This window comes from Hippopotamus amphibius, chromosome 9 (assembly GCF_030028045.1).
Source record: "Hippopotamus amphibius kiboko isolate mHipAmp2 chromosome 9, mHipAmp2.hap2, whole genome shotgun sequence".
NCBI lineage: Eukaryota > Metazoa > Chordata > Mammalia > Artiodactyla > Hippopotamidae > Hippopotamus > Hippopotamus amphibius.
The window spans coordinates 1,341,829-1,354,756 of record NC_080194.1 but is presented as its reverse complement, the minus strand read 5'-3'; the positions used below and the strand labels follow the sequence as shown (position 1 = coordinate 1,354,756).

Sequence of the window (12,928 nt, the reverse complement as noted above, 5' to 3'; positions counted from 1 at the left end):
TCAAAGTGCCCCGCTAAAGTTGCTGCATAACACAGGGAGGTCAGCTCGATGATGGGTGATGCCTTAGAGGGCCAGGGCAGGGAGGGCGGGAGGGAGTCTCAAGGGAGGGAGGGGAAAAGGGGGTATATGTGTAAATACAGCTGATTCACTTGGATGTACCTCAAAAGCTGGTACAAGAGTGTAAAGCAATTATATTCCAATAAAGAGCTTTAAGAAAAAGAATAAAAATACAGTTCAATCTCAAAAAAAAAAAAAAAAAAGGAAAGTCCTGCCAATACCATGCCCACATTCCAGCAGGGAGATAGTTCGCCAGGGCGGAGGTACAGCTGCTCGCTTTGGACAGGGCCTGTGGCCTCAGATTTACCACCATCCCCAGCTGCCCTGCTTCACCTGCTTACGTTTCCGGCCTCCACAGGCACTTGAGTTTGCTCTCATTGCTAGAACTTCTCTGTCCATTTATAATCACTTGAAGGGTAAAGTTACATTTTTAATTCAGAACAAGGAGTCGGATCTTATTCCTCGATTAGATTCTCTTTCTCTTTTCTCCTTGTTAGCATGATGTCTCAAAAATTTTTATAATTAAAAGGGACCTTAGAAGTCGTCTCATCTCGAAACTAAGTCTAGGGTTTTTTAGTATTCTCTTTTTTATAGTAAAATATACATACCATAAAATTTGCTGTCCTAACCGCTTTTTAAACTGGGAAAACCATTTTTGGTGGTAAAATATACATAACATAAAATTTACCATGTTAACCATTTTCAGTGTACAGTGCAGCGGTGTTAACTATCTTCACATTGTTATAAAGCCGTCACCAGCATCTATCTCCCTGCTTTCATCATCCCAAACTGAAAGATTTTACCCATTAAAAGACTAACTCCCCGTTTCTCCCTCCTCCAGCCCCCGATGACCACTGCTTTGCTTTCCGTATCCATGTGTTTGACTATTCTAGGTACCGCACGTGAGTGGAATCATACAACATTTTTCTTTTTGTGTCTGACTTATTCCCCTAAGCCTGATGTTTGCACAGTTCACCCATGTTGTCGTGAGTATCAGCATTTCATTCCTTTCTGTGACTGAATAATAGTCCATGATGTGTATATCATCTTTAGTTTATCCATTCATCTGCCAATGGACACGTGGGTTCTTTCCACCTTTTGGCTATTGTGAATAATGCAGCTATAATCATGGGTATACAAGTATCTGTTTAAGTCACTGTCTTTGATTCTTGGGTATATACTTAGGAGTGAAATTGCTGGATCATATCATTGTTTAACTTTTTAAGGAATTGCCATACTGTTTTCCACAGTGGCTGTACCATGTTTCATTCCCACCAGCAATGCACAATTTCTCCAGATCTTCACCAACACTTGATATTTCTTCTTGTTTTGATAATAGGCATTCAGGTTGGTGTGACATGGCATCTCACTGGTTTTGATTTGCATCTACCTAATGACTAATGATGTTGAATATCTTTTCATGTGCTTTGGCCATCTGTATTATCTTTGGAGAAATGTCTATTTGAGCCCTTTGCCCTTTTTTCTTTGTTTGTTTGTTTATCAGCTGCATTGGATCTTCGTTGCTGCACGGGCTTTCTCTAGTTGTGGCGAGCAGGGGCTACTCTTCATTGCAGTGCTCGGGCTTCTCATTTCGGTGGCTTCTCTTTGTTGCAGAGCACGGGCTCTAGTAGCTGTGGCACGCGGGCTCAATACTTTTGGTTCTCAGGCTCTAGAGCGCAGGCTCAGTAGTTGTGGTGCACGGGCTTAGTAACCCCACGGCATATGGGATCTTCCCGGACCAGGGCTCAAAGCTGGTTCCCCTGCATTGGCAAGTGGATTCTTAACCACTGTGCCACCAGGAAAGTCCCCCTTGCCCTCTTTTGAATTGTGTTATTTTTGTTGTTGTTGTTGAGTTGTAGGAGATCTTTATATAATCTAGATATGAATCCCTTATTAGATTTGTGATTTGCACATATTCTCTCATTCTGTAGGCTTTCTCATTTTCTTGATAGTATCCTTTCATGTACAAAAGTTCTCAATTTTGATGAACTCCAATTTATCTATTTTTTCTTTTGTTCCCTATGCTTTTTTTTTGGGGGGGGGGGTGGTAACCAAATTACTTGAATTGAAGGAAGGGTACTAAGGAAAGAACTTGTAGATGTCTTGATACAACTTATAGAAAAGGTAAAGGTGACCCAAACATGCAGCCCTGCCCTGGTGGCCAGGAAAGTCACCTCTGTGGCTACGGGAAGCCAGCCTCAGGCTTAGCTCTCGTTATCACTGTTTCCCAGGGTGTGCTTGTCAAAGAGCTCCTCTGCCATCCCAGATTCGGGGACCCCCATCCTGTGCACGTTGGTTACGTGGTCACCCAGTTCTTTGGTGGATTTCACGTGCTCATTCAGATAATGAGTCTCAATGAAGTCACACAAATGGGGGTCATTTTTGTTGGTGGCCAGTTTGTGCAGTTCCAGTAGTGACTGATTCACACTTTTTTCCAAGTGTAGCGCACATTCTGTTGCACTCAGCCCATTCCCCAAGTCATCACGGTCTGGTTTCTTGATGTCCTGAAGGAAGACTCGGCCACCCCCTTGGTTCTGCAGCTTCATCAGTTTTTTCAGCACGTTCCCTCTCCTCGGGAGATTGGTGAAGAAAGTATTTGACAACGTTCTTCAAAGCCACGTCATCGCAGTCAGAATAGTATGAGGTGGACAGGAGACACAGGAGGCGTAGAGCTCCAGGTTGATCTGGCAGGTTGTGGTGGCCTCCGAGTCCTGGTGGTAGTTCTGGTGCACCTGTGAAAGGGACGCAGTCATCATGGCAGGCGGCTGAGGAGAGGCGGTGGCAGCAGTGGGAACCTTGGAGCAGTCTGAGGGTGCTGTGGGGTGGTGGCGAGGGCTGGCTCTGAGCTGCCGGCTGGAGCAGGGGACGAGCTCTGAGTTCAGTTCAAGCACTGTTGAAGCAGGAAACCTCTGCGACTCTCCACAAAGACTGTGTTCCCTGTGCCTTTGGTATTGTATCCATTAGATCGTTGTTTTCTTCTAAGAGTTTTATAGTTTTAACTCTTAAAACTAGGTCTTTGATCCATTTTGAGTTAACTTTTAGATAAGGTGTGAGGTGAGGGTCCAACTTCTTTCCTTCCTTCCTTCCTCCCCCACTGCATGGCATGCAGGATCTTAGTGCAGTGAAAGGGCAGAGTCTTAACCACTGGGCCACCAGGAAAGTCCCCCAACTTCTTTCCTTTGCAGAAGGATGTTCAGTTTTCCCAGCACCACTTACTGAAACATTACCTTTCGCCAGTGATTGGTACCCCTGGCCTCTTCTTGAAAAATCAGTCGGTCTTATTGTGAGGGTTTACTTCTGGGCTCCCTCTTCTATTCCAGTGGTCTATATGTCTGTCCTTATGCCAGTTCCATCCTGTCCTTATTACTGTGGCTTTGCATTAAATTTCAAACCTGGGACCTTTGAGCCCTCCAACTTTATTCTTCTTTTCCAAGATAGTCCTGGCTCTTTGGGCCCCCTTGCAGTCCGTATGAATTTGAGGATTGGCCGCTCTCTTTTGGGTAGTGTTGGCATCTTGACAATGTTAAGTCTAACTATCTATGAACATGGGAAGTCTTTCCATTTATTTAGGTCTTCTTTAATTTCATTCATCAGTGTTTTATAGTTTTCTGTGTGCAAGTCTTTCACCTCCTTGGTTAGATTTATCCCTAAGTATTTTATTCTTTTCATGCTATTGTAAATGGAACTGTTTTTCTTAGTTTCCTTTTTACATTTGTCATTGCTAGTTTATAGAAATATAATTGGTTTTTGTATGTTAGTTTTGTATCCTACATCTTTGCAAAATTCATGTATTAGCTGTAATAGTTTGTGTATTTGTGTATGTGTATGTAATCTTTATGGTTTTCTGCATAGAAGATCATGTCATCTTTAAATAGAGATCATTTTACCTTTTCCTTTCCAATTTGGATACCTTTTATATCTTTTTCTTGCCTAATTGCTTTGGTTAGAACTTCTATGCTATGTTGAGAAGTGGGAAAAGCAGGTATCCTTGTCTTGTTCCTGATTTTAGGGGAACATTTTCTAGTGTTTGGTTTTAAGATAAAAGTGTGTCAAGAAGATTGTGATTCACATGGATAAGTAGCTGCAAATACTAATAGATTTGTTTTTAACATCTTGACATCCAGTCAAAAAAAGTTTTTTAGTTATACTGACCCACATATTCAAAAAAAGTAGTGATAGGGAATTCCCTGGTGGTCCAGTGGTTAGGACTCAGCAATCTCACTGCTGGGGCCGAAGGTTTGGTCCCTGGTCTGGGAACTAAGATCCTATAAGCCACGTGGCATAGCAAAAAAAAAAAAGTGATAGTAAATTTTTGTGCCAAAGCTGAGTTACTCTCCTAATTGATGTGTAATCACTTTGGAGAAATCAATGAATGATTTTCTCAGCTAGTTTAAAAACCGTATTGTTTGGAGAAAAATAAATGTATCTTGCAACATCTCATGTGAGTTGTTCAATACTGTGACTTCTTAAAAGATCAGGTACCTCAGGGGCTGCTGTGGATTGAATTGTGTCCCCCAAATGTGTATATTGAAGCGCTAACCCCCAATGTGACTGTGTTTGGAGGTAGGGCCTACAAGGATGTAATTATGATTCAACGAGGTCATCAGGGTAGGGCTCTTCTCCAACAGGATTAGTGTGCTTATAAGAAGAGACATCAGAGAGCCTTCCTCCTCTCTTCCCCATGTAAGGACACACTGAGAAGGTGGCGTTTTACAAGGGAGGAGAGATTCCTCACTAGACACTGACCCTGCTGGCTCCTCAATCTTGGACTTCTAGTCTTCCAAACTGTGAGAAAAAAATTTTCTGTTGTTTAAACCACCCAGCCTATGCTATTTTGTTATGGCAGCCTGGGTAGACTAATACAGAGAGGCCATATTTTTACTCACAATTTTCGCACACAAAAATTAATTTTATTTTGCCTGTTGAATCCAAAACCTGTTTTGATTCATCACTAATATTTTATCTGAGGTTGTAAGTATGGCAGTATTGTAAGCCCAAATTGAGCTATTCAGTTTATCTAAAATATCAGTAAGATTTCCAAGTTGATAAACTTATATTGAATGGATGTCCTTAAGGTAGAAATAATAGTAATTTCTTATTTTATTTGACTGTTGTTTTGACAACTGCCTTATATCAGTCAGAAAACTTTAGTGTAAAAATAAACTCTGGTATCACTACTGATATGTCTGCAAGTAAATCTGAAAGGTCTACAATTTAAAAGCCTCATCTAATAAAATTAACAGTATGTATCAATTTGTGTAACATTATCCAATACTGTTTTGAAAATGCTTACATAATTTTAACTGCTAGTGCTTATCTACACAGCATCTAATGACACTTTTAAGGCCTGTGTTTTCTGTGATCCACTATTGCATAAATTTTTTCTGCCATTGCTTTTCCAGTCCCAGTACAAAAATGACTACATCTTTACCACTTTATTTGTTAGTATCTTAACACTTAAAGACTTCTATTTTATAATTATCAAGCTATTTTACTGAGTAATAAATCTACTTTGTCTTGTTCTATAACCACATCATATAGGAACAAGTAAAAGGAGAGGTTGATAATATCTGTACTCTCATCAAGTAGAATTTAAAGATTTTATATACTCATAGCCTTTATGCCAATATAGTCCCGGGTTAAAAAGACCAGAGCAGATAAAAAGCTTTCTAACCAGTGACACATTTACAAGTTCAAATATATATATATTTGTGGAGCACAAGAAACTCCACGATGGGTTAACCTGAGAGTACAAGTTGGTAGTGTCTATATATTAAAATGTACTATGTGACCTATTTAGTGTGCATTTTGTTTTTCTTATCAATTTTAAATTTATTTATTTATTTTTTTTTTATTTATTGGGTGCGTTGGACCTTCGTTGCTGCACATGGGCTTTCTCTAGTTGTGCTGAGCATGGGCTACTCTTCATTGTGGTGCACAGGCTTCTCATTGCGGTGGCTTCTCTTGTTGAGGAGCATGGGCTCTAGGCACGTGGGCTTCAGTAGTTGTGGCACACAGGCTCAATAATTGTGGCTTACAGGCTTAGTTGCTCCGCAGCATGTGGGATCTTCCTAGGGCAGGGATTGAATCCATGTCCCCTGCATTGGCAGGTGGATTCTTAGCCACTGCACCACCTAGGAAGTCCTCTTATAAATTTTAAATAAAGATATATTTTGTGTTAATATTAAACATTTGTAGAACCTTACCAATGCCTCTGAAAAACTCTAGGCTTCTGATTTGAAAACTACTGATGTACTTCCACCCATCCCCCATCATAAGGTATAAAATTGAAGCCTGAGGTCTCCCAGAGTCTTCTGACTCTCACCAAGTGCTCTTGCTGTTAGCATCCCGTGCTCTTGCCCTGGCGCTTAATCAATATATTGTATGTCATTCAGTCTCTGAGATCAGTGTATAATTTTCTAGCCCAGAATATAATCAGATTAGTTAAGCTTTAAGGATGTATTACAATTGTATGTAATTTTCTATCTTCTTTCATTGCCTTAACAGGTGGAGGAAAGTTTAAATTCCACTTTACCTGTCTTGAAGAGAAAATATTGTTATTCCATCTTTTATTTAAAATAAAAAAATAATGATTCTCATTACTGAAGGAAGTATAGTACTTGCTTTACTGCCTATCGCATGCTTTGAAGGAGGTAACAAGCAGAATTTGGAAGTTCTTTGAAAATACCACCAAGGGTTTTTTAAAAATTAGGCTAAAGTGAGACTTTACCATGAGATGTTATTAAACCCATTCTCTGGAGCCCATCTACCCAAAAGCAGAATGGTACCTCTTAGGCTTCTGAAATCTCTTGCTCTCATGATTCAGTTAGAAACAAAAGTAAATGACTAAATTAAACTTCACACACTATGAGTCAATATAAAACCACCTTAGGTTAAAAACGTCAGTTTAATAAACCGTACTCAAATTTGGTTGTTTTGGTGGGTTTTAAGCTGGAAGTGTATGAAAGCAAGTATAAGTAGTGTTGAAAATTTAATCTTTTCCAGTTTTATTTTGCTTGGCATAACCTGCTATTCATTCCCACTGCTGCCATCTGACCCTAATTTAGAACCCTAACTAACCACATCAGAGAGGTTGTCAGAAAGACAGATTCCTTGATCCCGTCTCCAACCCATTGAACCAGAGTCAGCAGGGGAGAGACGTGGGAGTTTATTTTTTAACAAGCATTTCAGGTGATTCGTAAAATCACTCAAGTGTGGGAAGTATTGAATAACTTCTTAACTTTTTTCTTTTGCTCCAGTCCTTGCTCTACATCAGCAGTTTTCAACCCTAGTTGCGTGTCAAGTTCACTCAGGGAGCCTTTAAAAACTACTGATGCCCAGGCCCCATCCCAGGCCTATTTAATCAGAATCTTATGGGTTGCGACCTATGCTTTCTTTTTTTGAAATGTTTTAAGTAAAAATGTTTTTATTGCAGCACAACATTTAGAGAAAAGTGCAAAATAATAAATATACAGCTTAATGGATTTCTACAAAATAAACATACTCATGTAATGTCCATCCAGATAAAGACAGAGAACACTACCGACACCCAGGTCCCTCTCCCAGGTCCCCTTCCAGTCATGAATCCCCTCTAGGGTCACCACTAGTCTAACTTTTGTCGCCATAACTAGGTGTGCCCGATCTTGAACTTTATGTAGCTAGAATCGTAGAGCCTGCACTCTTCAGGGTCTGGCTTTTTTTTTGCTCAGCATTATATTTCTGATTTGTTGTTGGGTTTAGCTACAGTTTGTTCTTTTTTATTGTTGTACAGAATTCCATTTTATGTGTAAACCACAGTTTATTTATCCATTCTACAGTAGGTGGCATTTGGGTTGTTTTCAGTTTCAAGCTAGTACAAACAATGGTGCTATAAACATACTTTTATATGTCTCTTGCTATGTAGATTTTCACTAGGTAGGTACTTCGCGGTGGGGTTGCTGGGAATGTGTCTGATCAGCTTTAGCACATATTCCCAGGTTTCCAAAATGATTGCACCATTTTCCACATTGAACTGCAGTTTATGAGAGTTCCTGTTGCTCTGGAACGTTTTGTGGAGCCCATGCATTTAAAAAACTCTGCAGGTGATTGTGATACACATCGAAGCCTGAGAACTACCGCAAGAGCTTTTATAAATATAATTCTCTAAAGCACAGCCCTGGGTTTGTCGCCCCTGCTTAGAACATCAAAAGTTCTGTATTGCCGGTTTATGAAATGTGAATTCCATTGTCTTACATTTAGGCCACTCATGATCTAACCTCAGCCTTTCCAGCCACTACTTTCCTACTCACAGCCTACACTCTCACCACACACAGACTTTCACTTTCCCCCAAACAGTCCTTATGCTTTTCCCCTAGCACACCTTTGTTTTAGCTTTTCTATTGCTTTTCTATTTCTAGTGTAGAACTTTCTCGCATATCTGTCACATTCCTGCCCATCTTCAAGTAAACCCAGCTCAAGTAATACATCTTCTAAAAGTCCTCATAATTCCCACTTCCTCCCCTCCTTGCCCTCCGTTACCTCCGTAAGTGATCTCTCATGGCACTTATTCTATCGTGTTTATATTTAGTTATTGGCAAACATAGAATCTCTTTCCTAAGATATCACACGGCGTTAAGAATAAATCGATTTTTATGTCTTTCTTACCTCTCCATTCAGCTTGTAAATGTGTAATATCAAGCTCCATGTGAAGCACTAAATAGAAGACTTTAAATTGGGTACAGCTGCTTAACCATGATTAAGTTACTTTTTCCAGGCCTTAGTTTTCTCATCTGTAAAATGGAGAGTGTACTACTTCAACATTGTGAAAACTAGATAACAGACTAAAGCATTTATTAACCTTGGCACATAATAACTGCTTCATCAATGCCACTTGTTTGTGTCATGTGATAAGTATCATTGTTAGTTCCCTTGAGGGCAGGGACAACAGAGTTTACCTCTGAAGCACCATTCAGTACCTCTGCTTGTTGCGGGTGCTCAGTAAATGCTGGGAGAATTAAATTCATGAATGTCTGTTGGATGATTGAATGGGCCAAGCTTATTTATATTCCATTTCGAGTAAGGTCGGCCTATCTTGGAAGGAGCAGTCAAATCTCAATTTAACCATCAGAGACAGAAAGTAGGGTTTCTACTAAAAACTTTCAAAACTGTATTAAAAAGGCCAAATCCCTAGTTTAACCGTACAACAGCTGCTCTCCTTCTGCTGCCAGGAAATAGGGAAAACCCTCCAAGAGCTATTTGCTATTTGTTTGTTCATCTTCTGGTAAACATGCTGTGGCTTGGGGAGAGCACACACTTGCCCTGCAGGCAAGCATGGGTCTGGGAAATTGCAAGTAGCAGCGACGAGAAAGAAATCCCGCACTCTGGAGGAGAGGTTCCTTCAGGGACTCAGCTGACCCCGTTTGCAGCTTTGCTGAATTATTTACTAAGATGAAAAGACTGGGTGTGGCTGGTCTGAGATTCCTCCTGGGAAGTCACTTTAAGAACCTCTTAAGTTCCTCACCCTTCTTTGTTCTCTGGCTTTGGTGCAGAGGCGCAGGCAGTCTCACCCACGTAGCTGTTGTTCCCAGCACACTGAATTCTCTGAAGCCGGCTGCTGCAGCCAAGGACTCCCAGTCCTATTCTTTTCCCCTTGCCCTGATTTAAAACACAGTTCGGGGGCTTCCTAGGTGGCGCAGTGGTTAAGAATCCTCCTACCAATGCAGAGGACACGGGTTCAACCCCTGCTCTAGGAAGATCCCGGGGGGGGGGGGGGGGGGGAAACAACAGTTCGGGAAGTTCTTATCTGGCATGGAGATTGATGAGAAGAAACTTTGTGGGCTGCATGCTGGTTTTCTAGATACATAGGACCAAGAAGGACCTTTAGAGCTTTAAATTATCATTTCTCAAAAACCCAATATTGGTAGATTGTACATGAACAAATTATACGAAGCAGGTTCTGCCATCACCACCATCGTTTAGAGGTATCTTCGTGCTAGGAGGCTGCACAAGGGAGACAAAACTGACGCCAGAGAGTGTTTATCACCACCTGCGTCGCTTGCAGGAGGAGAATAAGAATATGTTTAGTTAATGGAAACCTTACTAAAGATGTGTGACAAAATGTATGAGGATTAATGGGTAGTCCATGAAAATGTTTCATATCTTAAAACATGGACAAATAAATGAATTTAACCATGTTATAATCAAAATGGGTCTGATGACAAAAGAATTAGTAGTCTGAAAAACATATATTTCCAGTGTTCGAAACCTTATTTGTCATACAAATTAGCCAGTGATTCCTTGGAAGCACACTTCTACTTTTATTTTTTTTTTTAATATTTATTTATTTATTTGGCTCTCCTGGGTCTTAGTTGCGGCATGCAGGGTCTTTTTCAGTTGTGGCATATGGGATCTAGTTCCCTGACCAGGGGTCTAACCCGGGCCCCCTGCATTGGGAGCACGGAGTCTTAGCCGCTGGACCACCAGGGAAGTCCCACATTTCTACTTTTAAAATCAAGTTAACTTTAGGAAGCAACGATGGACAAAGAAGTAATACAATTTTAGGAGGACACTGAAAATCTACATTTATTGTCTCAAGTGGCAGAACAGCAAGATGGTATAATACCATTTATATAAAATTATGTATTTTTATGTCTGTGTATATTTATAAGCATACAAAAATGTTTGGAAAGAGGTTTACCAAAATGTTATTAGTGGTTTTCTTTAAGTGGTAGGATTTTACTTTTTTTCACACTTTTTTTATATTGCTTGAGTTTTTCATAATGACAGTGTAACATTTTTATGATCACAGTAAAAATAAAGCATTTTTATTTTGAAAAAAAGAAATTTTGTTTGACCATCTGCTATGGGCCCAAAGTGGTACTAGGAGTTATGAGGATTAGAAAAGAAGGCTGTGGCCTGGCCACCAATACGTTTACATTCTAGTTGGAAGACGCCTCAAGGGTGATGTAGTGTAGACTGTGATCAGGTGTCAGTGCGTGTGGTTCAGAGACGTGCTGGAGGCTACCAGGAAGAGGAGGGGCCGTGTGGACACTTTCATTGGGAAGAGGCGGCTCGAGTAGCACCTTTAAAGAGGGACAGGATTTGACTAGGAGGAGGAAAGGAGGACATTTTAGGCAGCTTGAGTACTGAAGCACTGGTGTTTGAAAAGACAATGAGGGACTTCCCTGGTGGTGCAGTAGTTAAGAATCCACCTGCCAGAAATAGAGACACAGATGTAGAGAACAAACATATGGACACCAAGGGGGGAAAGCAGGGGGTGGGATGAATTGGGAGACTGGGATTGCCATACATACATTACTAATAAGAAAAAAAATGTGAAGTTGTACACTTTAAATATATGTCAATTATGTCTCAGTAAAAGTTCTTAAAAAAAAAAAAGAATCTGCCTGCTAATACAGGGGACACGGGTTGGATCCCTGCTCTGGGAAGATCCCACATGCTGTGGAGCAACTAAGCCTGTGTGCCACAACTACTGAGCCTGTGCTCTAGAGCCCATGAGCCACAACTATTAAAGCCCATGCACCTAGAGCCTGCGCTCTGCAATGAGAGAAGCCACGGCAATGAGAAGCCCACGAAACCCCAATGAAGAGTAGCCCCTGCTCGCTGCAACTAGAGAAAGCCTGTGCACAGCAATGAAGACCCAACACAGCCAATAAAAATAAATAAATAAATAAATAAATAATTTATTTATTTATTAAAAAAGTATTCTGGTGGGCAGATGTAGGATATGCTCATCTTAAAAAAAAAAAAGTAAAGAAAAGACAATGAGGGCTTCCTAGGTGGCGCAGTGGTTGAGAATCTGCCTGCCAATGTAGGGGACATGGGTTCGATCCCTGCTTCAGGAAGATCCCACATGCCGCGGAGCAACTAAGCCTGTGCGCCACAACTATTGAGCCTGCACTTTAGAACCCGTGAGCCACAACTGTTGAGCCCATGTGCTGCAACTGCTGAAGCCCACGCGCCTAGAGCCCGTGCTCCACAACAAGAGAGGCCATGAGGAGCCCGTGCACCACAACGAAGAGTAGCCCCCACTCACCACAACTAAAGAAAGCCCGCGCACAGCAAAAAAGACCCAACACAGCCAATAAAATAAATAATAAATAGATAAATTAATTAATTAAAATAAAAAAGACAATGAGGAGACCAGCTTATCTAGAGCAGTAAGCAAATATGATTTGTGGTAGAGAAATCTGCTTTATTGCCAAGTTTATTCCATATCTTTATTTTGCTACATTGCAAATTGTATTTTGGTATACTTGAGCATTTTAAAAATCAGTTCTTAGAAAAATAAATACAGTTATTCTGAATATTGACTCAAAGTGACATAAAAACTATGACTTCTATCAACATTTCATTATTTTAGTGTATTGAGAATGGAAGACTTCAGTCCATGTGCTCTATAATCCTGTCATTTCTATCCATATCTCAATTCAGTCACTGGCTTTTTGTATGGGCTTTTAATTGTGATTAATATGTTCCTACACATATTTTGTATTAAAAATCAAAAAGTAGGGTATGAAGGATGGGGGCCAAAACAAAAACAAAAGTTTATTTTTAAAAAAGACGTTAAGATTGAGGTTTTTCAAACAACAGAATCAAGATTTGCTTTTACTAGTTACTTGGTTAATATGACTACATTAAATGTGTGATATACACTCTAAATACTGTGGCCATGTAAACTATACCTACCATGCAAACAAGTCTTTCAGAGAACCGTATGTTTGAAATTTTAAATACAAAATGTCAACTATAATGCTTTTCTTTTTGAATTCATGTATTTTTAAGTACTTTCAGTGTTCAGAGCACTGTGCTAGGTGATGAAGGGTGTGCAGAGAACTCATTCATTCTTCTGTTCATTAAGTATTTGTTGAGT

The 12,928-nt window shown here is 40.2% G+C and overlaps 1 protein-coding gene and 1 pseudogene across 4 annotated transcripts in view; one reads left to right on the top strand and one right to left on the bottom strand.

Moving 5' to 3' along the window:
* The window catches only part of CSTPP1 (centriolar satellite-associated tubulin polyglutamylase complex regulator 1), a 194,346-nt gene that overhangs the window by 95,130 nt on the left and 86,288 nt on the right, over positions 1 to 12,928 (top strand). The gene's annotated exons all lie outside the window — the stretch shown is intronic.
* LOC130861440 (ferritin heavy chain-like) lies at positions 2,262 to 2,971 on the bottom strand (annotated as a pseudogene).